Consider the following 26,730-nt stretch of genomic DNA (forward strand, 5'->3'; position numbering starts at 1 on the left):
TGAGTGCCCATATTCTTTCTTTTCCTGTATATGTTTGTGTGTGTATGCTGACATTCTCTGTCTATGATCACTGATAAGAGTTCTCTCATATCCTCCTCAAATACTGAAAATATTCTACTGCTTCTCTTCTTGTGAGAGAATTTAGGAAGACTTCTGTGTCTGTATACAGTGAGTATATCAGTACTCATATATAGGAATATAGGAGAGAATAAGGGTACCCTTATGGTATGGACTGAATGAGTACTCATAAATGAAGTCCTCATAGGAATAGAGAAAGGCTCAATAAGTTCTCATTTATGGGACCTTCTAGAGAGAATACAAGAATAATCATACATGAATCGAAAGAGACTAGATTGTATGTGTGTGTGTGTATATATATATGTATATAATATATATATACACATATATATATATATACACTGAATATACCATTGCTCACATATATGTTTCTATAGAGAAAAAAGGGGGGAACCCATATATATTCTTTAGCATATAAAAAGGATATATGAATAATGAAATATGAACAGCAGGGAAGTATGGAGTAGCATTCATACACAAGGAAAACATATTTATATTCAGATGCATGGGTACAGTGAGAAAAGAGGAGAGTCCTCATACATGTCACACTACACATGAAAGATAGGAATGCTCGTCTATGAGGACATATGTCCAAATATTCTACCATCTTTTTCCAGGAGGTTTCCCTTAAGAAGTAAGGTTCTCAGCTTGTTTTGCTTTTCACTGCCCGACCTCTCCACTTTCCAAGTCAATCAGATGTTTCTGAAGGCCTTCTGGAGACCCCCTTTCCTCTCTTCACCATGTTTACTATTTGATCTCGATTATAATTTTTTTAGGAAATGATTGTACTGAAAGTGCAGGAGTGTGGATATCTATAAGTGTAGGAACATGTATGTTTCTGTGTGTGTACGTGTTTATGTCCTGATTTCTATCTTGCCCTCATCAATCATTACTAACACCATACAATAGGTTGGACTGGAATGGGTTAAATATAGGCCACATCTTTATGTGCTGTGCCTTCCTTTAGATTTCTATTAACCACAGAATTTGTTCCAATCAGTTTGGACTTGTTAATGAAGTGTTTGCAGCTCTCCTGGTGAAGTGGCTCTCCTAAATTTCTGGCCTCATTTTGACAAACAAGTGGATTTGGCTCCTGCTTCTGGTCTCTGCAGGCTGTTCATAGCAGGAGACAACCTTAGTGAAAAACATCCATTAGGCTGATATGTGCAGGTGTGGGAAGAAGCTCTCTTTCCCTGGTGGGCAGAACCCCACTGACCTGACCAAGGAGGGAAAGGAAAGCCCATATGAGCTCTGCTGAGGGGTTATTTGGGCTTCCTTTCCCACCCTGATTCCCACAGTCCCCTTCTGCAGTCCAACCAGTTCCCTTTGCACAGCTGAAAATTCCTCCCTCTGTTCTGTTGATAACCTGCACCTTCCTTCCCATCACTGAAAGCCCAACTGCCACTCAGCCCACATCTATCAAGCTGTATTTTTCTGCCTTTCCAGGGCTTGCCTCCTTTGGCCACGGCTTTGCCACCACTACTACATGGGGCATGTCCAAGGAACACCTTTTCCCTCACTAGACTGGGAGTTCTCTGAGGACAGCAAACAGGGACCTTGCCTATGCTAATTCCCCCAAGATCCAGAAAAATGTTCAAGTAGGGGTCTGAGTGAAGGAGCCAGGGGTCATCCTCTTAATTTTAGAAATCTAAGAAACCATTCAGGGAAGCAAAAAAGCAAATCCACAAGAAGTTGCTCTGAAGTCCCATCCCTTCCAACATGCCTATAGTATTATATATTATATATAATATCATTATATATATATATATATATGTATATGTATATATATATATATATATATAAAATTTACCATCAGTGCTGTAGCTGACCTTGATGTTGTGTTTGTCCTCATTGAAGGTGTTTGACAACATGGCTGAAAACATCATGCCAAAAAGCATGGGAGCAAGCACACAGCCTTGTATCATTCCATTGGTGACTGGGAAAGCATGAGAGCATTGTTCAGTATCCAGAACCCGGGCAAGCATGCTGTCATGAAACTGATGCTGATGAACTTCTCAGGGCAACCAAATTTTGGCTTAATTTTCCATAAGCCTTCATGACTGACAGTATCAAACACCTCTGTCAGACCTACAAACGTTGTGCACAGATCTCAGATACAAGAAGATAGAGAGGAGGAGGAGAGGTTCTAGGAAGGTGAATCTGCCTAATTTTTCTCAAATAAGGAGTTTCAATCAGATGAGCTTGCTGGTCTTTTAACCCTCCATCCTATCTAAAGCTACAAGCCAATTCTGATTCTACTCCCAAATCCACATCCCACCCACTTAATGTTAGAAAACTAGCCCCCAACCTCCTTCTGAGAAAACCCTGCTAGTAGAATGCTTTCCCTTGGGGCAGCCCCCACTCAGCGAGTTCTGCCCTTATTGTAACCCTAGATTGGAATAAAACCCCTGGTTCTTCCTGGACCTGGGTACTGAACCAGAGGGGCCCCCACTTCACAATCTCAGAGGGACTGTCACATCTCAGAACGGGGAATGTGGGGGTGTGGGGGGTAGAGGAACAAATTCTGGTGGGGACCAGTTGGAGACTGTGTCTCTACCATGGGCAGGAGTCCTGGGGTCTGGGGCTTATGTTTCCTGGCCCCTTGTCTCCCATGCTCAGTAGGCTGAGCCTCACGGGGACGTTGGGCAGGTCCCCTTGCCTCTCTCCCCCCTCAGATATCCACTCCCAGCCCTCAGGGTCCTCAGGCAGCCCCGAACCAAGAGGAGCTGAGGCTGGGCAAGGTGGACCCCCCGCTGAGCGCCGATGGCCGGTGACGTCAGTGCCCACCTTGGTCAGGCAGGAGTCTCGCTACCCCCAACGCGGCCCCTCCCTCCACTGACCCCCACCAGACAGCCCACTCACTATCTCCCTCTGCAGCCAGCATCCATCCCCCACGCGCCCTCTCGTGCTTTTCCCCTCCTCATCCACAGTTGCTACAAGTGTGTCGAGCTCCCAGCGGGGTGTCCTGACTGTGGCCATTCAGGGAGCTGGGCACGGAGGCAGAGGACCCAGGGACCAGGAATGATGCCCAGCGACCCTCTTCTTTCTGTCCAGGCTGCCCTCTGTCCCCCTCTTCAAAACCACTAGGTTGGGGGCAGCTAGGTGGCACAGTGAATAGAGCACCAGCCCTAAAGTCAGGAGGACCTGAGTTCAAATGAGAGGTCAGACACATGATACCAGCTGTGTGGACCTGGACAAGTCACTTAACCCCAATTGCCTAGCCAGAAAAAAAAAAAAGCACTTGGCTTTGTGTGTTCCTTTTATTTTATTTTTAATTTATGGAATAAAAAAGCATTTCTATAACATAGTGCAATAAAAAAGGATGATTGCACATGAACCTGCAAATCTACCATGACCAAGTTGCTACTCCTTTCAAATGGACAACAAAAGTATCATGGAAATCTCCTTTTTCTTTTTCTTCCATCTTTCTTCCTTCTCTTGCCCTGGAGACAGCTACCATTACACACTAATAGGTATGCACACATATGTAAAATTATTTTATACATAATTCTATTTTTCAGTTCTTTCTTTGGATGCAGATAGCATCTTCCTTCATATGTCCTTTGTAGTTAATTTGGGTATTTATCATAGTCAAAATGACTTATCCACTCAAAGTCATTCTTAAAACTATATTGCTGTTACTATATACAATTTTCTCTTGGTTCTTTTCATTTCGCTCTTCATTATTTTGTGCAAGTCTTTCTATATTTTTCTAAGATCATTGAATTCATCATTTCTTATAACACAATAGTAGTCTAGCACAACCATATACCACAACTTGTTCAGCCATTCCCCAGCTGATGGACATCCCTTCAATTTCCAGTTCTTTGCCACCTCCAAGGGAGCTGCTATAAACATTTAGAACATATTATGTTATTTTCCTCTTTCTTTAATTATCTTCAGAAATAGACCAAATAGTGGTATTGCTTGGCCAAAGAGTATGGGTAGTTTAATAATTCTTTGCATATAATTCCAGATTGCTTTCCAAAATGGTTGGATCAGTTCACAATTCCACCAACAATGAATTAGTGTCCCAAATTTTCCATCTGCCCTCCAACATTTGTCACTCTCCCCTTCTATCACTTTAGCCAATCTGGTAGGTGTAAAATGATGGGTTGGATTTTTTTTTTCCTTCTCCAGCTTACTTTATTTTATTAACATTTTTATTTAAAGTTTTGACTTCCAAATTCTATCCCTTTCTCCCCTCCACCCTCCCTGAAATGGTAAGCAATCAGATACAAATTATACATGTACAATTATGTAAAACATTTCTGTATTAGTCATTTTGTACAAGAGGACTTGGATGAAAGAAAAAAATGAAAGAAAGTGAAAAATAGCATGCTACAGTCTGTATTCAATCAATATCAGTTCTGTCTCTGGAGGCAGATAGTATGCTTCATCATTAGTCCTTTGGGACTGTCTTGCATCATTGTATTGCTGAGAATAATCAAGTAATCCACAGTTCTTCATCATACAATATGGCTGTTACCATGTACGATGTTCTTCTGGTTCTTCTCACTCCACTATGCATCAGTTCATGTAAGTTCAAGGTTGTTTTAATTTGCATTTTTCTAATCAATAATGATTTAGAGCATTGTTTCATATGGCTATAAATTGCTTCAATTTCTTCATCTGATGACTGCGCATTCACGCCCTTTGACCATTCATCAATTGGGGAATGACTTGTATTTTTATAGATTTGACAAAGTTCTTCATGTATTTTAGATATGAGACCTTTATCTGGTAAACTGTCTATACAAATTTCCCCCAATTTTCTTCTTTCCTTCTGATCTTGGCTACATTTGTTTTATTTGTATAAAACCTTTTTAATTTAATGTAATTGAAATTATCCATTTTGCACCTAACTTTGCTCTCTCTTGTTTACTCATAAATTGTTTGCCTATCCATAACTTTGATAAGTAATTTGTTGTGTGTTCTTCCAACTTTCTTGTGAAATCTCTCTTTGTAGCTAGGTCATGTATCCATTTTGACCTTACCTTGGTAAGTGGTGTAAGATATTGATCTATGGCCAATTTCCACCACACAGCTTTCCAGTTTTTCCAACAATCTTTACCAAATAATGAATTCTTATCTAAAAATCTTTTCTTTACACTTGTCAAATGTTTACTTGCTGCTATAAATTATATGTCTACTATATTCCACTGATCTATGTTTCAACTTCTTAGTCAGTACCAGCCAGTTTTGATAATTACTGCCTTGTAACATAGTTTAAGATCTAGTACTGCTATACCTCCTTCCTTTACATTTTTTTTCATTATTTCCTTTGATATCTTGACTTGGCCTTGTATATTCCTATCCATGAATTCTCAGATTTTTCTGCTGTATGTTCATGTAAGGGAATAATCTTCCATTCTCCCTCTCTCTATTCCTCTTTATGAATACTGAAGGCTTCTCTTCATAATCAGATATATACAATTTTATATATCTATATATGTGATTATATAATCCTATATAAAACAAAGAACTCATATATTTCATTTATACATGCATATTCTCTATATTCATTTATGAGTACTTATATATATTAGTACAGTCTCTCTCCTATAAAGTATAAATAATTCATATTAATGTAAATGAATATATAGAGAATATATGAGAATTCATATATAAGAAGATAGATTCATATATATACATATATAAGAACTCAGGTACTTTCGCTTCAGTCCTATGTACATACATTCATTTATTCTTTCTACAAATTAATTTATATGAATCATAAATTTTATCTCCTCATAGACATTAGTAATCATTCTCTTTTCCTACATATATGAGAACTTACATATTCACTGTCTATTCATGTATATGAATAGCCATATTATTTCTTTTCATATATATGTGAATGTGTATATGTGTGTATATACCCTCACATTCTCTCCCTATATCAACCTACGAGTTCTCTCATAACCTCCCTAAATACCTGAAAGTATTCTACTACTTCTCTCCCTGTGAGACAATATATAAAACTCCTGCCTATGTACACAAAGAGTATGTCATTACTTATATATAGGAATATAGACAGAGAATAAAGGTACCCCATATTTATAGGAAAATAGACTGAGTGGGTCATCATAAATGAACTACCTGTATAGGAATATAGAAAGACTATACATAAGTGCTCATATATGCAAACATACAGAAAGAATGCATGAATAGTCATATATATGAGCTGAAAGAGACCATAGAGTATATTTATATACACTGAACACATGATTACTCATATATATGAGACCATGGACAAAATATGGGCGAACCCACATATATTGATTTTTACATAAAAATACTGAAATACAAACAAGGAAGGATGAAAGAGTATTCATATGTAAGAATACATAAAGTCAGTACTCCCATGTGTGGATACAGCGAGAAAAGAGGTGAGTCCTCATATATGTCAAAATACACATGGAAGACAGAAATGCTCATCTGTGAGGAGATATGTCCAGATCTTCTACCATCTCTGTCCATGAGATTTCTCTTAGGAGTTAAGGTTCTCAGCCTGTTTTGCCTTTGTCTGCCCTACCTCTCAACTTCCCAAGTCAATCAGATGTTTCTGAAGGCCCTCTGGAGACCCCCATTTATCTCCTTACCATGATTACTAATTGATACAGATTAAAAATTTTTCTGAAATGACTGTACTGGGGGCGCACAAGTGTGGGTGTATAAAAGTGTAAGAGCACGTGTGTTTACATGTGTCTGTGTGTGTTTATGTCCTAACTTTCATCCTACCTCCTGTTGGATCATTGCTAACACATTGGAACAGCTCAAACTGGAGTGTGTTTCATGGAGGCCACATCTCTCTGTGTTGTACCTTCCTGTAGGTTTCTATTAACTACAGCACTGGCTTCAATCATTTTGGGCCTGGTGGTACAGTGTTTATAGCTTTCCTGGTGAAGTTGCTGTCCTATATTTCTGGCCTCATTTTGACAAACAATTGTCTATGCCTCCTGTCCCTTGACTCTTCAGGCTGTTTGCAGGAGGGGACAATCTTAGTGATGTATTTCCATGTGTTGACCTCTGCAGGTTGGGGGAGAAGCCCTCATTCCCTGGTGGGCAGAACTCCACTGCCCTGGCCACGGTGAGAAAGGAAAGCCCACAGGAGCTCTGCTCAGGGGTTAGTCAGGCTTCGTTTCCCACTCTGCTTCCCAGAATACCCATCTGCAGTCCAACCAGGTCCCTTTGCACAGCTGAAAATTCCTCCCTCTGCTCTGTGGATAACCCGCACCTTCCTTCTGCTCAATGAAAGACCAACTGCCTCCCAGCCCACCTCCACCAAGCAGTTCTTGACCCCTGCCTCTCCAGGGCCCGCCTCCTTTGGCAACCTCCTTTCCTACCACTACCACACTGGGCATGTCCACGGCACACCTTTTCCCTCACTAGATTGGGAGTTCTCTGAAGGCAGGAAACAGGGACCTTGCATAGGCTGACACCTCCAAGCCATAGGAAAATGTTTAAGTAGAGGTCTGGGTGAAGCAGGTGGGGGTCATCCCCCTTATTTCACAAACGGAAGAGGGAAGGCATAGGATTGGCTCATGCTCACCCTGCTAACTGTGCATCCCAGGCTGGCCCAAAGCTGAGGGGGGCTGGAATTTTGTTTGCCCTTTACTTAACCCCTCACATTCTGAACTGAAGTCTCCCATAACCCAGCTCTATGGGGAACCTGCTCTACTTCTTCTGGGGAGAGCCTTCCCAGGGACCTTCAGCCATGAAGCTTGGGTGTCAGAGGAGAGAGAGGCCAAGATGAAAGCCAGCCAGCCTGGCAGGCAGGACAGTCCTGGGCTCAAGGCCTCAGTCTGCCCCTTACTGGTTTTGTGACCTTGGCCATGTCCCTGCCCTCCTCTTGACCTAAGTGACCCTTTTTCTAAATTAGGAGGTTGGATCAGATGAACTCTGAGGCCTCTTTTAGTCCTCCATCCTATCCAGACCTACAAGCCCATTCAGATCCTACCTCCATATCTATACCCCTGCCAATGTTAGCAAAGTACCACTCCAGAGAAAACCCTGCTAGTAGAATGCTTTCCCTTGGGGAAGCAAGTTCTGCCCTTACTGTAACCCTAAAGATTGGAATAAAACCCCTCATTCTTCCTGGACCTGCCTTTTGAACCCAAAGTGTTTTTCCTCCCCCATCTCATAAGGCCTGTCAGTCCTCAGAATCCAGGAGTGGGATGAAGGCCCGTAGGGACCAGTTGGGGACCATTTCCCCATTTATGAGCAGGAATCCTGGGGTCTGGTGCTTATGTTTCCAACACCCTCGTCTCCCATGCTCAGGAGGCTGAGCCTCAGGGGGGCTTTGGGTGTGAACCCCGCCTTTCTCCCCTCTCAGATATCCACCCCCAGCCCTCAGGGTCCTCAAGGAGCCCCCAACCAAGGGGAGCTGAGGCTGGGCAAGATGGACCCCCCGCTGAGCGCCCATAGCTGGTGACATCAGTGCCCACCTTTGTGAGGCAGGGGCACCCCTCCTGCCACTGCTGCCCCTCCCTCCACTGGCCCCCACCAGGCATCCCACTCACCCCATTCCCTGCAGTTAGCATCTCTCCCCCACATGCCTTTTTAGGCTCATTTTCCCCTCCCCCACAACCTTTTCTGCTCGTTTTCCCTTCTCTCAAACACCTTCTCTGGCTCACTTCCACTCCCCCTGTTACAAGTGTCTGGAGCTCCCAGCAGGGAGCCCTGACTGTTATCATTTGGGGAGCAGGGGGAGGGAGGGGGAGCTCCCCAGGGACCAGGACTGATGCCCAGCGACCCCCTGCTGTCTGTCCAGACGGCCCTCGGTCTCCCCCTTTATAACTGCTGGATTTTGTATATTATTGTGCAAGAAGGCTCAAACATTTCCTCTGTACATTCATGTGAGGGAGGAATCTTCCATGCCCTCTCTCCATTCCTCTTTATAAGAACTGAATGACTCTCTATAATCCTATATGTAGAAAGAACTTGGGCATTTCATTAATGTATTGTCTCTATATCCATATGTGAGCACTCGTATATATGACTACAATCTCTCTCCTGAAGGCATGAATTCATACTTATGTATATAAATATAGACAGAATAGGAGACAGCTCATACATATGAAGACAGAGAACACATTCATATATGTTCATATATTTCATATATATAAGACTCAGGTTCTTTCTCTTCATTCCAGTAGAAAGGAAGTAATTTATTTTTTCTAGAAATTCATTTATATCATTTACACGTTCTATCTCCTCTTAACATTAGTAATCATTCTCTCTAGTCCTATGGATATGAGTACTCACATGTTCATTCTCTATTCATCTATATGAATACCCATTTTTCCATGTTCATATGTGTGTGTGTTTATGTCCAAACTTCCATGCCACCCCCTCTGCAATCATTGCTAACACACTGAAACAGCTCAGACTGGAGTATGTTCCATGGAGGCCACATCTTTCTGTGCTGTGCTTTCCTTTAGATTTCTATTAACTACAATATTTGCTCCAATTTGTTTGGGCCTCTTCATGAAGTGTTTACAGCACTCTTGGTGAAGTTGCTGTGCCCCCATTTTGACAAACAATTGGATTTGGCTCCTGCTTCTGGCCTCTTCAGGCTGTTTGCAGGAGGGGACAATCTTAGTGATGGATATCCATGAGCTGATCTGCGCAGGTTGGGGGAGAAGCCGTCTTTCCCTGGTGGGCAGAACCCCACTGACCTGCCCAGGGAGGGAAAGGGAAGGGCACATGAGCTCTGCTCAAGGGGTTGTTTGGGCTTCCTTTCCCACCCTGATTCCCAGAGACCCCTTCTGCAGCCCAAGCAGGTCCCTTTGCAGAGCTGGATTTCCCACCTCTGTTCTGTTGATAAGCTGCACCTTCCATACCATCAATGACAGCCCAAGTGCCACCCAGCCTACCTCCACCAAGCAGTTCTTGACCCCTGCCTCTTCAGGCCTCGCCTCCTTTGGCCAAGGCTTTGCTACCACTACTACATGGGGCATGTCCAAGGCACACCTTTTCCCTCACTAGATTGGGCAAGAAACAGGGACCTTACCTAGGCTAATTCCTCCAAGCCCCAGGGAAATATTCAAGTAGGGGTCTGAGTGAAGGAGCCAGGGGGCATCCCCTTTATTTTACAAATGGAAGAAACCCATTCAAGGAAGTGGAAAAGCAAATCCACCAGGAGTTGCTCTGAAGTCCCATCCCTTCCAGCATGCCTAAGAGGAGAAATCTCCCTAGGAGCTGTCTGGTTTCTGAGCTTTTTCTAGGGGGCTGCATCAGAAGGTATTTTGGAAGCCAGCCAGCTGCCTGAAATGAGCCACCTGAGTCCTGAGATATGGCAGACTGATGAAATGGACAGGAGGGAATCAGTTACTGAGAAAGGGCCTGCGCCATTATCCTCTGTAGTGCCTACCTGCCAAAGGGGGCTGCTCTCAAAGGCTCCTGCCAATAATGCATCACCACCTCCATCACCTCCTCTCTTCCATTAGGCCCATCAACCCTTAAGCAAGTGCCCAGGTGGTTGGACAACTCCCATCAAACTTAAAACTAGCAAGGGCTGGACATCGAGGCACATTATGCTCTTGGCTGAAATGGGGGGAATGTGAAAACTATGACTCACTCTCACTAAAAGAGTTGACAATCTGGAGTGAGGAAGAGAACTTCTATAAAGCCTCGACTGTGCAAACAGAGAGCAGAGGAATGGGTACAGCTGAGGGTGCTGCCCTGCAGCTCTTTCCACAGTTCAGTTAAATTCCTAAAGCCCCCAGATTACATGTGAATGTAACTGCATGTCATGTGCCCCTCATTGGCCAAATAAATCCTTTCTTCAAATAAAAAAACATGTAAGCTTCATAGCCATGATGGGGGTGGGGCCCAAGCCAAGATCTTCACCCTTTGCCCCAAAGAGAATCTGACTCACAGGCCCCAGACCCTCATCTCCCTTTGAAAGCCTTAGCCTTACCTTTTAATTTTATTCAGATGCGCCCTAAAAGAATCTGGCTCCCTTTTGTCTATAGGCCCCAGAAAGGCCTTCCTTATCGACTCCCCTTATCTCCTTTTGAAAGTCTTGGCTCCACCTTGGTTTTGTGCAGATGCCTTTCAAACTTCTGCCTTCCTGTTCCCTCCATTGTCTATTCCCATTGTCTATTCCCATTGTCTATTCAATCTCTCTGACCTCCCCAATTAGAATTGTTACCTAGACCTTTTTCCCAACCCCCTTCTCTGGCCACCCAAAGTTACTTTAGTATTTAAGATCCACCTTGGCCCTCATTCAGATGCTGAGAATCTCAGGCCCACAAGGCTGAGAACCTCTCATGCCCGCTCGTCTTTACGGGCGTCACCTGGTCAATGTGATTTATCACTAATAAACTTTTCCTCTGGCTGAAGAAGATTTGAGTTGAATTCATTCAGCAGGGCCCGGTACCACAATCTTGGGGTCCCAGCACCCCAAAAGTCCTAGTCCTCTTCAGTCACACTCACTAAATTACATCCTCTAGGCATGTTTCATAGAAAGAAGCTTGGGTAGCCCCAAGGCACTGCCTAAGCTCACCCTGTCTTTCACCTTAGATGAACCTCCAAGGACCCTTCCCCTTCCTCCCCTGCCTTACATATCACTACACTGTATAAACCTCCATAGTTTAGACCACTGGTTAGCCAGCCTTACTCAGAGCACACCAGCCAGCTTGGTCACTGAGGCTGACTCAATAGTGGGATGGGGGAGCCCGTCTGACTCTGCCCAAGGGGAGCTATGATCCCCTGTAAGCATGGGCAGCTTGGGGCAGACAGCTCCAAGCAGTCTTGCTCAACACCATACCTGGCCCTAGGCACTTACACCTACTGTTATAATAAGTATCTTTTATTCTGAATCTCTTTTAACTGGGCCCTAGTAATTCTGGGCACCTGCATGGCATGTTTGACAAGCAAAAACAAGGAAAGCATTCTAGCTATGGGGACATCTTTGCTCTGTAGAAAGGATTAGGGATAGGGATTGGGATTGCATAGGCAAAGGGGACTTGTAATTAGTCCCCTCGAATTGAAGGCTTACTATGTGCTAGGCATGGTGCTAAGTGTTAGATAAGGAAACTCCCTCTGCCAATGCAGGTCAGTGCCTTCTCCAAAATCGCGTGGAGAACCAGGGTCACCCAGGCCAGGGTATGTCAGAGGCAGGACTTGAACCTGGGTCCTTTTGGCTACAAAACTCTCTCCCCACTAGATCACAGTGCATCTCATGCACTAGTATTACTATACATTGATGGGACAAAAATCATTACTGTAATTACTTGTACAAAAAATAAATCCCACAGCAAGTTAGAGTATTGTTTTTCCAACCATGGTATTAACACATCATAACTAAACCCCTACACAGGTCCTTAAACTCTAATTCACCTGGCCAATTCCTTCTCTCATAATCAGAAGGATGATTTCTAGAACAAATAAAGGTTTATTTCTCAGAAGAACCCAGTGTAGAAACTGTCATTGGCATTTTGTGGATTGGGAACATTGTGGTTTGTGTTATACCGAGAAATGAGCGAGTTGACGACCCAAGCTAATTTTAAATTGTGGACTTTATTAGCGCGCGGCTGCCAGGGATATTCACATCCAAATCAAGCAGCCCCCATCAGGGGTTGAGCTAGGGTTTATATAGGGAGTATACAGGACAGGGAGGAGGATGGATCTTTGAAGTCTGGCAAGAGGAAGAGGTTTTTTGGGGGGGGCTGGTCAAGGACACCCTTCTCCCTCTGTGTAGATATGATAATGCTCTGCAAACTTTCTCACAATGGAGGCTTCCAGAGATATGATCTGAGGGCTGTGGCCTGAGCAGCCAGATAAGGGTCTTGCTAAGGAATTTGGAGTTTTCCATGGCCTAAAGGGTTCTACTACCCAAATGGTAAAATAATGTTCTGCATTACATTCCCCACTTCTTTTGTGTACCACGTCAAACCCTTGACGTGGTTGGGGCTGCCTCATTATAGGGTGCAAAGAAGGCAGACACCAGGGTCTGATAACGGGGACCTTTAACCAACAGTAACTTAACTAAATTAATACAGGATCTAACAAAGTCAAGGAGCCGATTAACTAGACAAGGACCAAGAATTAGGGCTATAGTAAGGAGGAGCAAAGACCCGGCTAAGGCAGAAATAAGAATGGTTAACCATGGGGAAGTCCGAAACAGGCTGTGGTACCAATTTTCGTTCCCTTCTCGTTCCCTCTGCCTGTCTGCACTATTTTTCCATACTAGGGAAAGGCTCTCCTGAACTACACCTGAGTTATTGGCATAGAAACAGCAGGCCTCCCCTAGGGTGGCACAAAGGCCGCATTGCCTGAGAAACAATAAGCCCAAACCCCTCTGGTTCTGCAGAACCATCTCTGCCAAGGAGTTGACCTGTCTCTCCAGTTGGGATATAGAGTGCTCCAGATGACTGACTGAGGTCTGCATCAACCTGAGCACTAAGTTCCTGGTAACGGGCCTCTCCTCGGACTAGGGCAGCGGTACCCACAGCAGTTGATCCCACTAACCCCAACCCCACTGAGGATAGGGATGAGGAGGGGAACAGCTCGCTTGCTTCAGTAGGACACACTGCCCTCATGACTGAAGTACTCCCAACCCTCCGGGCCCTGAAGAAGGGAGACCCTGGGGATAATGGAGACTAATATACATAGAGGCTCAGATTCTTTTAGGAACACTGCAGCGGAGACACACTGTGTGATCCCATCCAGACAGGCCCACCAAGTGCCGGATGGCGCTGAATAAAAAGAGGAGGAGGATTGGGGAACAACCACAGTACTATTACAGACAGGAGAGTAAGGAGAAGTTTTCAGGGATGTGGTGGATGAGGTAAGACAGGTACCTTTTCCTTGGACATTCCCCAGGGTCAACTTAGGTTGTTCCCACCGACAATTCTCCGAGTCTGGGCTATGGGAAACAGAACCATTAACTGCCACTCCCACATTGTATGGGGGTGGTGCATCCATACACAGCCAGCAGCTAGGTCCTAGGTCAGGCCTGGTGGAGTTGACAATGCTATGGATGGCTCGGAGCAGTCTTATAATTGAGGGGTGAGGGGGATCAGCCTGAGGGGTCCTACTAGGAGCCAGAGGATTGGGAAGAATCTTAGGTGGTTGAGGGGTGCTGAGCCGGTCGGAGGGGATCCTAGTGGGGGACAGAGGATTGGGAGGAATTTCAGGTGGGCGGGCCAGTCCTCCTAGGGGACCGATGGGCAAAGGGGACCTCTCAGGGACCTGTTTATACACAGAGAGGAGCACTCCTTCTCCCCTCTTACAGGCATACAAACCCCAGGTCTGGGGTGTGAGACACTGGAGGGACTGTTGATTAGGGATAACAAGAGTCACATAAGTAGGTTGGCCATGAGGGTAAAAGATGCTGTCAGGTCAAAGTACTCAGGAGGCTGACATACCCTTAACCCCTGGCAGAGAAAGGGTTTGGAAGGGATGACAGAGCACGGTGGTTTTGGAACATTGAAGAGGGCACCAGGGCCTTGGGGTCCAGGTAGGCAGTCAGACATAGTAAGGGTGTATTCGGGGTTAGCGCCCCTAGATTTGAGGACCCACTGAGGTTTTGGCAAAGGAGCATGGGGATTAGGATGTCCAATGCAAAGGATTAAAAAAACAAGGGAAAAGGTTAGGAAGGGGATGTTCGGGAGTGACGCAACTTGAGGGGATCTGGACCAGGTATCGTTTCCCATTTCTCAGGACTGGTAGATGAAGCGGCTGCCTTTACTCGTGAATGATGAAGCCAGACAGGGATAGAGTCCACCTTTATGGCTGTTGGAGTGGTCAGGATCATGGTGTAGGGACCTTTCCACTTAGGTTCCAGGCCAGAGGCAGTGTACTTCTTGACCAAGACTGGGTCTCCTGTGCTGAAAGCGGGTACAGGCTGACAGGTAGAGACTGGTAGGTGTCCTGGACAGATTTTAGAAGAGTCCTCTGTGTTTTCTTTCTGGAGTCCCTGCAGGAACTTGGTTAAGGAAGAATTAGTGCCATCCACCCTGAGTTCCTACTTCCCCCTTTTAGTTTTTGGCAAAGGAATCATCCAAAGAAGAGGACTGCCGTAAGAGCCGGACCCATACTGCCAACCCCCCACTAAATAGTAAACAAGAGCAAACAACAATATGCATACCTTACATTAATCCACAGGCCCCAATACATACATAGATATATGAAAGAATCCATTTTAACACAGTACATATAGGATCTTAAATGTTTCAGTCATGCCATGTTTCTCTGATAACATGGACAAGATAAACCACAAGCCATTTCTCTTTTAACATTATTAATTGTAACACAACTTTAAACAAGTGTGATATTACCCAAATAACAAAATAACATTCTCACAAACCCCTGACCTAATTGTAAAGAACCTTAACTTATATAGGAACACAACAGGAACACAAGTCCCAGTTCTATAGTACCCTAAGATGTCACATTGCCTAAGGAACATTTCCAAAATGAGCTCTAAAAAGCTTGCCTGCATTTCTACTCTTGTTCATAAAACTTCACTAAATTGGTACAAAAGTTCTTAAATAACACAAATTCCAGAGTAGTATTAAGGAAACTGAATTCCTAAGTATTCCAGAATCCCTCATAAGTTTTTAGTTAAAGGCACATAGAGATAGTTCAGTTTTCCCAGTCACACAGGACTAGGTTCAAACAATATAACAAAGTTTACTCATAATTCGCAAAACTGCATAATTACATTAAGTCAGGTACAGATTAAACTAATCAGAGAGCTCACAATAGACTAGTTTGGAAAAGAGAGATTTACATGTAATCAGGGTAACAAAGAAAACCTTAGACAGGAATCATACAAATCAATACAATCAGTATTACCTGTATTAACTGACATTAAGTTCCTTGTTCATGTACAATCGGTTTAATTCATAGGCAGTTCAAAAAGGGAGCTCTGCTTCTCTGGCTTAGTGTAAAAATCCAAAACTGTGATCTTCCTACCTAAACATGCTTAAAGCTTGGATTGTTATGATAGATACATCTTGGAAGCCAATCATATCAGTCTAATCCTACTGTTTTTCTCAAAATTTGCTATCCTATTTAATTAGACATCTATCACATTACACCTTTGTCCTATTATTGTGTGTAAACATTTCCTCCTTAGGGGGATGTTATCCCTATATTATTATTATGTGGCCATGAATGTACTTGCATCCTATTACGGTAACACAGGGATGTTCCAGAGGGACAGGGTCATATATCATATCAGAAGGAAAGAACTTCCTTAGCTCCATTTGATTCAAAAAAGGAAATAGCACAATTGGGAAATAGAGTCAAGAAGATCCTATCTAGGCTGTGTCCAAGGTTGTCCTCAAAAGTCTTCCCAGGAACAGACTTCCACCTTTATCAGTTATCAGCCTGCAGCACATGCCATTCTACTATTGGCTTTATGGCAACTCAGACAAGTACCCTGGTAATCAAAGCTCAAAACAATAGTAAATGTCTGTCCCATAAAATCACAAATCCTGGATAATAAGAATTTAATCTCACATTGGTAATAGTAAGAGACTGATCACAGAAAAATACTACTGCTCTCATAATTCCTTTAAACAATGGGAACATCTTGAGGTGAGTATAATCAATTGAACCCCAATAAGGGCCAAAAAACCTGAGCTAATTCTATTTTTTTTTTCAAGTGAACCAAAAACACCCCTTTCCAGGACCAGATAGAACTGACCAACATTCTTTCTGTTTGTTATCACTGTCTGGGACCAAACACTCTCCAGAACAATGGGACTTTTCTTATCTCGGTATCTTATGGACATAGACTATGCTATGTCATGTTAATGGTAAAAGAAACACAGATATCTTGGTCTATAATTTCAACTGACACTTTGACACCTTCCCACTCTATTGAATTTACAACCCATTCAATTAAGAAAATTTCCTTCCCATGCCACATGTCAAACAAACATATGGAAGCTGCATTTTTTTTTTTTAGGGCAGATGACCTTGCCCCCCCCCCATAGTTTCCAGGGATCCTGGCAAGTTTACAAAATAAGGGGAATTGCCATGTGCCCCTCCTTTTCACACACAAGTAGTCAATTAACAATCTTAGGTTTTGATATTAAAACAGTAACCCCAAATAACTTAGTTAACAATCTCACAAATTTTATAAATTATAACAAAACAATTTCAACTGAAAATTCCCTTTCAATAGAGACAAAATTTGAAACTTTTATACTTCCTTGAATTACAATATTTAAAAGGAAATGTTACAAAACAGGATCATATAAAATGCCCCAACAGCCAAATTGACTCCTTTTTTTGCTTCTGAAGACACAATTAACTTAACATTCTAGATTATAAAAGAAATTGCCCTTCCAGCAACATAACTAATACAATTGACCCAATAAAAAATCTTTCTTCTTTCTAGACCCTTTCACCAGGTCCAACAGTCTTCTGGGGCCACTCCCATCCCTATAGACTGGCTTCTTTACCTTGACCCATCCCCTTTTACTCCCCATGGCTGGATGCTGGAAAATACTTCCAGGCTGTAGCTGCTGCCCCTCCCCTTCCTTCCTATAGCCAGGTGGGGGAAGGTGAATTTGCGGGCAGGGGAGAGGGGGGTAAAACACTCTCTTCCTAATCTGATCTGGGATGAAAGGGGTTAACAGAGAAACCCAGTGCTGTTTGGGATCCCCACACAGAGATACCCTCTTGACTCAAGGGGAGGAAGTGGGGGAAAGGAGTGACAAGATTGTAAAGAGGTGTTTAAAAACTCCTTAATGATCTCAAAAACTTCCAGATTCTGCTAAAATGTTTTAGCTGTCCTATCTTTTTCACTTCTACGTCCACCCCTTAAAAACTTAGAGTGGGGCATTGAACTTTCAAACCCACATTCTTGAGACCAGTGCCCTTTCTTATGTTACCTGAAGCAGGAACCATTGACTCTGTTTCTCTGAAAGCACCCATTTAAGGCCAATTCAAGGACACAATTTACATAGGAATGAAACATAGAAAATTCACAGTGGATTAAGACATAATTGTTATCAGTATTAAATTATTGCAACAAATTAGCTTGCAAATGGAAATTTAGTAGGCCTTCTAAAAATCATACAAAAAGATTTTGCAAAACATTACTTTGTAAAAAGTATTTCCCTTTCTAAAAAAGCTTACAGTTTATCCTGATGTTAGAAGGAATAATCACTAAACTTTCATGAAAAACACATTTGTTAGAAATTTTTAAGGCGATAGATATCTTTCCTTTCTACCTTAAAGTAAAAATAAACCTTTAAAAATGGAATTCATTAAAACTAAGTTGATGTAAAATGTCCTCAAGTAACATAAATAACTTCCCAAAGTACCATAACAAACTAAATTCCTAGTTGTTACAGAATTCCTAGACATCACAAAGTTCCTTAGTCAAAAACAGAGAAAAAAAAATTCAGTTTTTATAATGCGTGAAGAACATTACCACAATAACAAATATTATCAAACCTTTAAAAATTTACTCAATTTTTATCTCAAGGATTCTCATTTACTCAGGAATTTCACAACACAGAAAACGTTTACACAGATTTGATAAGAATTATAGGTGAAACTTCCTCCAAATAAAATTTGGAAGTTTATTCTAACCCATTCATTCTCTCCTATTTATTTATCTAGTTTTGGAGGAGTAGATAAAAATATATTCCCAAATGCAATACCCTTGTTAAGCTTAGAAATGTACTGGACCAGTATTCTGATTGCTTTTTCTTTCCCATAATGACCAGTCTTTAAAAGAACCCACCCGGGGATCTAGCCTGAAAGGTGGGTGGACATAATTCCCTCTGTCTCTCCTCAAACTGCCCTCACTGTGCACTCAAAACAATCCACTCGTCTGAGTTTCCTTCAATGTACCTAAGTGCAAAACAGTGTAACAAATGCTCAAATTGAAAACCTCACATATTTACCAATTTGGATGAGCTGGGGCTCGTGGGAAAATATCAACTAAACCCAGCAAGCCGCAGTCCTCAGCATATAAACCATTTGTCTATGTTATGGTACACAAGAACTTTTCTCTTTGTCTCCACACTCAAACTTGGCCAGAGTTAGAATGCAAAGAGAGAGAAACTATTACTCATGCAAAAGTCCCAAAACCTTCTCACTTTCAAAACCTCCAGTCACACCATGCAACTAAATCATATTCCCTTCAAATTTTCTACACACAGTCCTCTCTCCTACATGCTTAAACTTCCTTGCCTTTCTTTCTAATGATTTAAAATCCTTAAAACCTGTACATATCTCATTCCTTTCTAATTCTGACCTGACACTTCAAAAATCCTTCCCAACTTGCCCTCTACCAACCATATAACGTAAATAATAAAGTATTCTTCTCTCTTTCCCTCTCCCATCCACGCACTGCTTTGAAGCTGCTGTTACCTGGGGAGGGAGAGGGGGAGAATGAAGGCAACTTTTCAGAGTCCTGCTGCAGCCTTTGGCTGTCTGGCTGCAAACAACCCAAAAGGGAGGGAAATGGCCGTATCCCCCCATTATTGCAGAACATAGACACAGACAAACAATAAAAGCCTGAACACAAACACATCCTCCCAATGGAAGTCTGGAGAAAACTGTCTGCAATCCAGTCTGACACCTGTCTTTCAGTATGAAACAGAGGTGGCTTCAGGCAGATGATTGCAAAACAGAATCTCTTAAAAACACAATCTCTACACATATAAACTAATAGACCAACACTGAGACAGAAACCAGGAACGAGACACGGGCCCAACAGAACTAAGACAGAAACCAGGAACCAGAAACCGGGTACCAGGAACCAGATACAGGCATAGTCCCGACGTCTCGGGGTGCCTGGGGGATTGAGGCACTAATTAGGTGCTCTGCCACGTCTGGCACTCGTTCCCCACCAGAAAACAGGTTTGCAAACATTTACCTCCAGAGGGTTACCAGGTCCACGAGGGCCGAAATGAGGTACAGTCGGAGTCGGGGAGGGAGGCTTCTCCTAGTCCTGAGTCCTGGGGCCCTGGAACATCATCAGGGGCCGGCTCCCCTAGAAGTCAGAACAGAACAATTCCCCCTCCCGAGGCCGATGTCCTCTCCAGGTGGGTCTTTGCAGCGCCACGGTACGCTGCTATCTCGCTGGGGCCTCCAAAATGTTATACCGAGAAATGAGCGAGTTGACGACCCAAGCTAATTTTAAATTGTGGACTTTATTAGCGCGCGGCTGCCAGGGATATTCACATCCAAATCAAGCAGCCCCCATCAGGGGTTGAGCTAGGGTTTATATAGGGAGTATACAGGACAGGGAGGGGGATGGATCTTTGAAGTCTGGCAAGAGGAAGAGGTTTTTTTTGGGGGGGGCTGGTCAAGGACACCCTTCTCCCTCTGTGTAGATATGATAATGCTCTGCAAACTTTCTCACAATGGAGGCTTCCAGAGATATGATCTGAGGGCTGTGGCCTGAGCAGCCAGATAAGGGTCTTGCTAAGGAATTTGGAGGTTTCCATGGCCTAAAGGGTTCTACTACCCAAATGGTAAAATAATGTTCTGCATTACAGTTTGCACATATTCAATGGTTTAGCCTTGGCAGAATGGCAGTGGATGCAGGGGGAGCCCAGGGATCTGCATCAGAATCACAGCCCTGCTGCTTCCTGTCCCTAGGATTGTCTCTGAGCCTCAGGGGAAGTGACCGGGACAATTCCTTCCATTCTGGAAGTATCATCCTGTGATCTACCAATGAGAAAATGGGAACCATCCACAGCAAATCAGAAGCTGATTCTGGCTAAAGGAAACCTCTGCCCCCACCAACACAGCCTTTCAACCATGGGCAGGGAAGCCCAAGAGTCCCAGGAGTAGAAGTGGTCCCCAGAGTACCAGCCCCTGAGCCAATGCCACTGTAGGTGCTTCCAACCCCTCCCCACCATCAGCCATATGTACTAAAGTTGAGTAGGGAAGAAACTTCTCACCAACAAAACCCTTGGCCTTATGAATTGGCTCAACTTCAGAAATGAATAAGGATTTCCTCAAGGAAATATCAACTCCCATGATTTTCATGATCATCTCTATGCAGATGAACCTCAGACCTATTTTTCCAGCACTAACCTCTCCCCTGACCTTTAGTGTTCAATCTCCAACTGCCTATTGGACATCTCCAAGAGGATGTGCCTTAGATATCAGAAACTCCACACATCCCAAGCACTGATCTCATCATCTCCCCCTCCCACAACCCTCTCCTCTTCTGACATTCCCTATTACTGTGGAGGGTGCCACCATCCTGCCAGTCACCCACACTTCCAACCTAGGTGTTAGCCTTGACCCCTCATTCTCTCTCACCCCCCCAAAACTAATCCCTGCCAAGACCTGTCCTGGCTACCTTCCTCCCATCTCTCATCTTCTCCCCTCTGATACAACCACCACCTTGGTGCAGCATCGTACCGCATCCTTTATGCCCCAACCACTGCAGTAGCTAGCTGGTCTCCCCTACTCCCCTTTCTCCTTACCCCTGCCTCTCCTCCACTCAGCCATCAGAGTGATCTTCCTAAAGGGCAGCTCTGACCATGTCACCCCCACCTCTACCTCATTCAATAAACACCATTGGCTCCCTATTTCCTCCAGGTTCAAACAGCAAATCCTCAGATATGGTCAGCTGTGGTCCTCCATTCTTGAAGAGGACCACAATGACATCACTCTGCTATAGTCAAGTGTCAGTGTGTGACTGTGGCTGATAAGATCAACAAAAGCTTGGAATGTTCTACCAAAGGTCGGGCATGCATAGGCCACATGAACATTTAGGGTGGATTCTCTAAATTTGCACATCTTATGTTTCTTTTGAGCTCTTCCAATTCTGCTTTCCTTATAGAGCACAGCTCCTTCTCTGTTGTGGGATGCCATGCTGGGCGGCCCTGTGCCAGTGTCTCCCATGTCACACAATCAATTCCAAAGTTCTTAAGAGAGACCTTGAGAGAATCCTTGTATCACTTCTTCTGACTACCATGTGAATGCTTGCCCTGTGTGAGTTCTCCATAAAATAGTCTTTTTGGCAAGCATACGCTTGGCATTTGAGCAACGAGGCCAGCCCATCGGAGTTGTGCCTTCTGAGGCAGAGTTTGAATGCTTGACAGTTTAGTTGAGAAATGACCTCAGTGTCTGGCATCTTATCCTACCAGGTGATCTTCAGAATTTTCCTAAGATAATTCAAATGGAAGCGATTCAGTTTCCTGGCATGGCACTGGTATTCTGTCCAGGTTTCACAGGTATATAACAATGAGGTCAGCACCACCTTCAGTTTGGCAGTCAGTCTAATACCTCTTCTCTCCCATACTTTCCTTTGGAGCTTCCCAAACACTGAGCTAGCTTGGCAATGGGTGCATCAACCTCATTATCAATGTATACATCCCTGGAAAGTGCACTGCCAGGGTAACTGAACTTATCCACAGCATTCAAAACGTCTCCATTTGCTATAACCAGTGGTTCTACATATGGATGGTGTGATGTCGGCTGATGGAGCACCTGTGTTTTCTTGGTGTACATTGTTAGGCCAATATTAGCACAAGCAGCAGAGAAATGATCCATACTTTGTTGCATCTCAGGTTCAGAGGCCACACTGAGTACACAATCATCTGCAAACAAAAATATCATGCACCAACACTCCCTCCACTTTGGTCTTGGCTTGTAGCCTTTTCAAGTTGAAGAATTTACCATCAGTGCAGTAGCTGTAATGATGCTGTGTTTGTCCTCATTGAAGGTGTTTGACAACATGGCTGAAAACATCATGCCAAAAAGCATGGGAGCAAGCACACAGCCTTGTTTCACTCCATTGGTGACTGGGAAAGCATGAGAGCATTGTCCATTATCCAGAACCTGGGCAAGCATGCTGTCATGAAACTGATGTACAATGCTGATGAATTTCTCAGGGCAACCAAATTTTGGCTTAATTTTCCATAAGCCTTCATGACTGACAGTATCAAACAACTCCGTCAGACCTACAAACGTTGTGCACAGATCTCAGATACAAGAAGATAGAGAGGAGGAGGAGAGGTTCTAGGAAGGTGAATCTGCCTAATTTTTCTCAAATGAGGAGTTTCAATCAGATGAGCTTGCTGGTCTTTTAACCCTCCATCCTATCTAAAGCTACAAGCCAATTCTGATTCTACTCCCAAATCCACATCCCACCCACTTAATGTTAGAAAACTAGCCCCCAACCTCCTTCTGAGAAAACCCTGCTAGTAGAATGCTTTCCCTTGGGGCAGCCCCCACTCAGCGAGTTCTGCCCTTATTGTAACCCTAGACTGGAATAAAACCCCTGGTTCTTCCTGGACCTGGGTACTGAACTAGAGGGGCCCCCACTCCACAATCTCAGAGGGACTGTCACATCTCAGAATGGGGAATGTGGGGGTGTGGGGTATAGAGGAACAAATTCTGGTGGGGACCAGTTGGAGACTGTGTCTCTACCATGGGCAGGAGTCCTGGGGTCTGGGGCTTATGTTTCCTGGCCCCTTGTCTCCCATGCTCAGGAGGCTGAGCCTCAGGGGGGCTTTGGGTGAGTCCCCCAGCCTCTCTGCCCTCTCAGATATCCACTCCCAGCCCTCAGGGTCCTCAGGCAGCCCCGAACCAAGAGGAGCTGAGGCTGGGCAAGGTGGATCCCCCCCTGAGCGTTGGTGGCTGGTGACATCAGAGCCTTTTTGGTGAGTAAGAAGTCCTCTTCCAGCCAAATCTGCCTCTCCTTCCACTGGCCCCCCGCCACCTCTGACCAAGCATCCCACTCATCCTTTCCCTGCAATCAGCATCCCTCCCCCACCTACTCTCTGGGATTCATTGCCCCCCCACCAGACCTTCTCCGGTTCATTTTTCCCTCCCCTCCCCCACACTTTCTCCTGCTCATTTTCCCTTCTCCCCCACCCCCAGCTGCTGTAAGTGACCCAAGGAACTAGCAACTTTATATGACTACCAGATCCCCCCAGTCTTCCCATCCTCCGATTCATCCTTCTTTCAGTCTGTCTGACCTTCCATCTCTCCATCACCTTAATAAAACCCACTGGTTTTGTATATTCTTGTCCATGAGTATTCAAATATTTTCTCTTTATTTCATATGTGAGTAGATTAACATTCTCTCTATTCCTGTTTGATCCTTGTATAATCATATATATAAAGAATTCGTACATTTCATTCATTTATGTTCTACATGTTCATATATGAATCATATAATAATAAATTAACACATTTATGGACAGGGAATGTGATAACACATACATATTCACATATATAAATATTCATATTTTTGATATATTTCTAAAATAAGTATTCAGATATTCTCTGCATATCCTCACATATATGTATACAGATTCATATTTTCTCTTTACATATTTCTATATATATGAGTACTCAAATATTCTCTCTAGCTCTTCACATGTTTATATACAGATATGCACATATGTCCTCTCTACTCGCATAGGAGGACCCCTATTTTCTCTATGTCATACATATGAACATAGACAATGTAGAGATGCTAATATATTTAAGAACACATAGAGACGATATGAGCACTCATATATGAATAGCAAAAGTGACCATAGGAGTATTCCTACATATGAATACGTAGAGACAGCATATCAGCAACTCCTACATTAAGAATACAGAGAGAGAATATGTGAGTACTCATACACGACAATATAGGAATACTCACATCTGAGGAGATGAGTCCCAATCTTCCACCAGCCTTTCTGATGAGATTTTACAAATGAGTTTATGTTCTAAAACTCTTAAGCCCTTGACTGCCAGATCTCTTCTCTTACTAATTTAGCAAAATGTTTCTTAAGGCACTTTTGATGGCCTCTCTTTTTTTTTAGGCAATTGCAGTTAAATGACTTGCCCAGAGTCACACGGCTAGTAAGTATTATGTCTGAGGTCGCATTTGAATTCAGGTTCTCCTGACTCCAGGGCCGGTGCTCTATCCACTGCGCCACCTAGCTGCTCCTGATGCCCTCCTTTCATCCCCTCCCTAGGACAAAGATATTTATCCATTAAAATTCAATATGAATTGATTGTATTTTGTGTGTGTGTATATATTATCTTCAATTCACATTCCGTGTTCAATCATTAATAATACATTGGAATAGATCAAGGTGGAGTGAATTTTAATGTAGGCTGCACCTTTGTCTGTTGTGTTTTCTCATAGCTCTATATTAACTTTGTATTTACGTAAATAAGTTAGGGGCTTAAATGTCCAGCTACTGAGCCTGGTTGTGAAGTGTTTCCAGCTCTCCTGGTGAAGCTGCTCTCCTAATTCCTGGCCTCATTTTGACAAACAAGTGGATTTGGCTCCTGCTTCTGGCCTCTTCAGGCTGTTTTGAGGAGGAGACAATCTTAGTGATGGATGTCCATTGGGCTGATCTGTGCAGGCTGGGGGAGAAGCCCTCTTTCCCTGGTGAGCAGAACCCCACTGCCCTGCCCAGGGTAGGAAAGGAAAGGGCACATGGGTTCTGGTCATGGGGTTATTTGGGCTTCCTTTCCCATGCTGATTCCCAGAGCCCCCTTCTGCCACTCAGGCTGGCCCTTCTGCCCCAACTCCAATATTCACTTCTGTTCTTGTCAACAATTTCCACTTTCCTTCCCATCCCTGAAGGCCCAACTCAGCTGCTGCCCACATCCAGAAAGCCATTCCTGATCCCCATGTCACAAAAGCCTCTCTTTGTCACTGCTATTGTATGTCCACCATGTCAAAGGTAACCCATTCCCCTGACTAGGCTGCGTATTTTCTGAGGACAAAAACAGGGACCTTGCCTGGACTTCCGCCTCTAAGTCTTAGTTCCACCTCTAAGGAAAATGTTGAAGTAAGGCTCTGAGTGAAGCAGCTGGGGGTCATCTCCTTATTTCACAGATGGAAGAAACCCACTCAGGGAAAGCGTGAGATTTGCTCAGGCTCACTCTGCTAGTGTGCAACCCTGGTTGGCCCAAAGCAAAGGGGCAGGGGTGGGGGGGGGAGGTTTGGTTTGGTCTTTACTTAACCCCACAGTTATAACTGAACCAGGAACCTGCCCAGCTGATTTGGGGAAGTGCCATCCCAGCGACACTTGGCCCATGAAGCTTGTCTGTCAGAGGAGGGAGAGGCCAAGATGGAAGCCAGCCAGCCTGGCAGGCAAGAAACACCTAGTCTCAAGGCCTATGTCTGGCCCTTACTGGCTGTGTGACCTTGGCCACTCCCTGACCTCCTCTTGACCTCAGTTACCCTTTTCTCTCAAATGAGGAGGTTGGACCAAATGAGCTCTGAGGTCTCTTTTAACCCTCCATCCCATCCAAACCTACAAGCCCATTCAGACCCTACTCCCAAGCCTCGAAGCTGAGAAAACCCTGCTAGTCTCATGCTTTCCCTTGGGGCAGCCCTCAGTCAGCAAGTTCTGCCCTTATCCCAACCCTAAAGATTGGCATAAAACCCCTGGGTTCTTCCTGGACTTGTCTCCTGAACCACAGCCCCCATCTCACAGGGACTGTCAGACTTCAGAGCCCAGGTGTGGGGAGAGGGAGTGTGGAAAGGCAAGGTCCTGTAGGGACCAGTTAGAGACTGTGTCTCTACCATGGGCAGGAGTTCTGGGATCTGGGGCTTATGTTTCCTGGCCCCTTCTCTCCCATGCTCAGGAGGCTGGGCCTTAGGTAGGCTCTGATCTGGTCTCCTGGCCTCTCTCCCCTCTCAGATATCCACTCCCAGCCCTCAGAGTCCTCGGGGAG

The sequence above is a fragment of the Phascolarctos cinereus genome, unplaced genomic scaffold (assembly GCF_003287225.1).
Source record: "Phascolarctos cinereus isolate Bilbo 61053 unplaced genomic scaffold, phaCin_HiC Scaffold_8;HRSCAF=390, whole genome shotgun sequence".
NCBI classification, from domain to species: Eukaryota; Metazoa; Chordata; class Mammalia; order Diprotodontia; family Phascolarctidae; genus Phascolarctos; species Phascolarctos cinereus.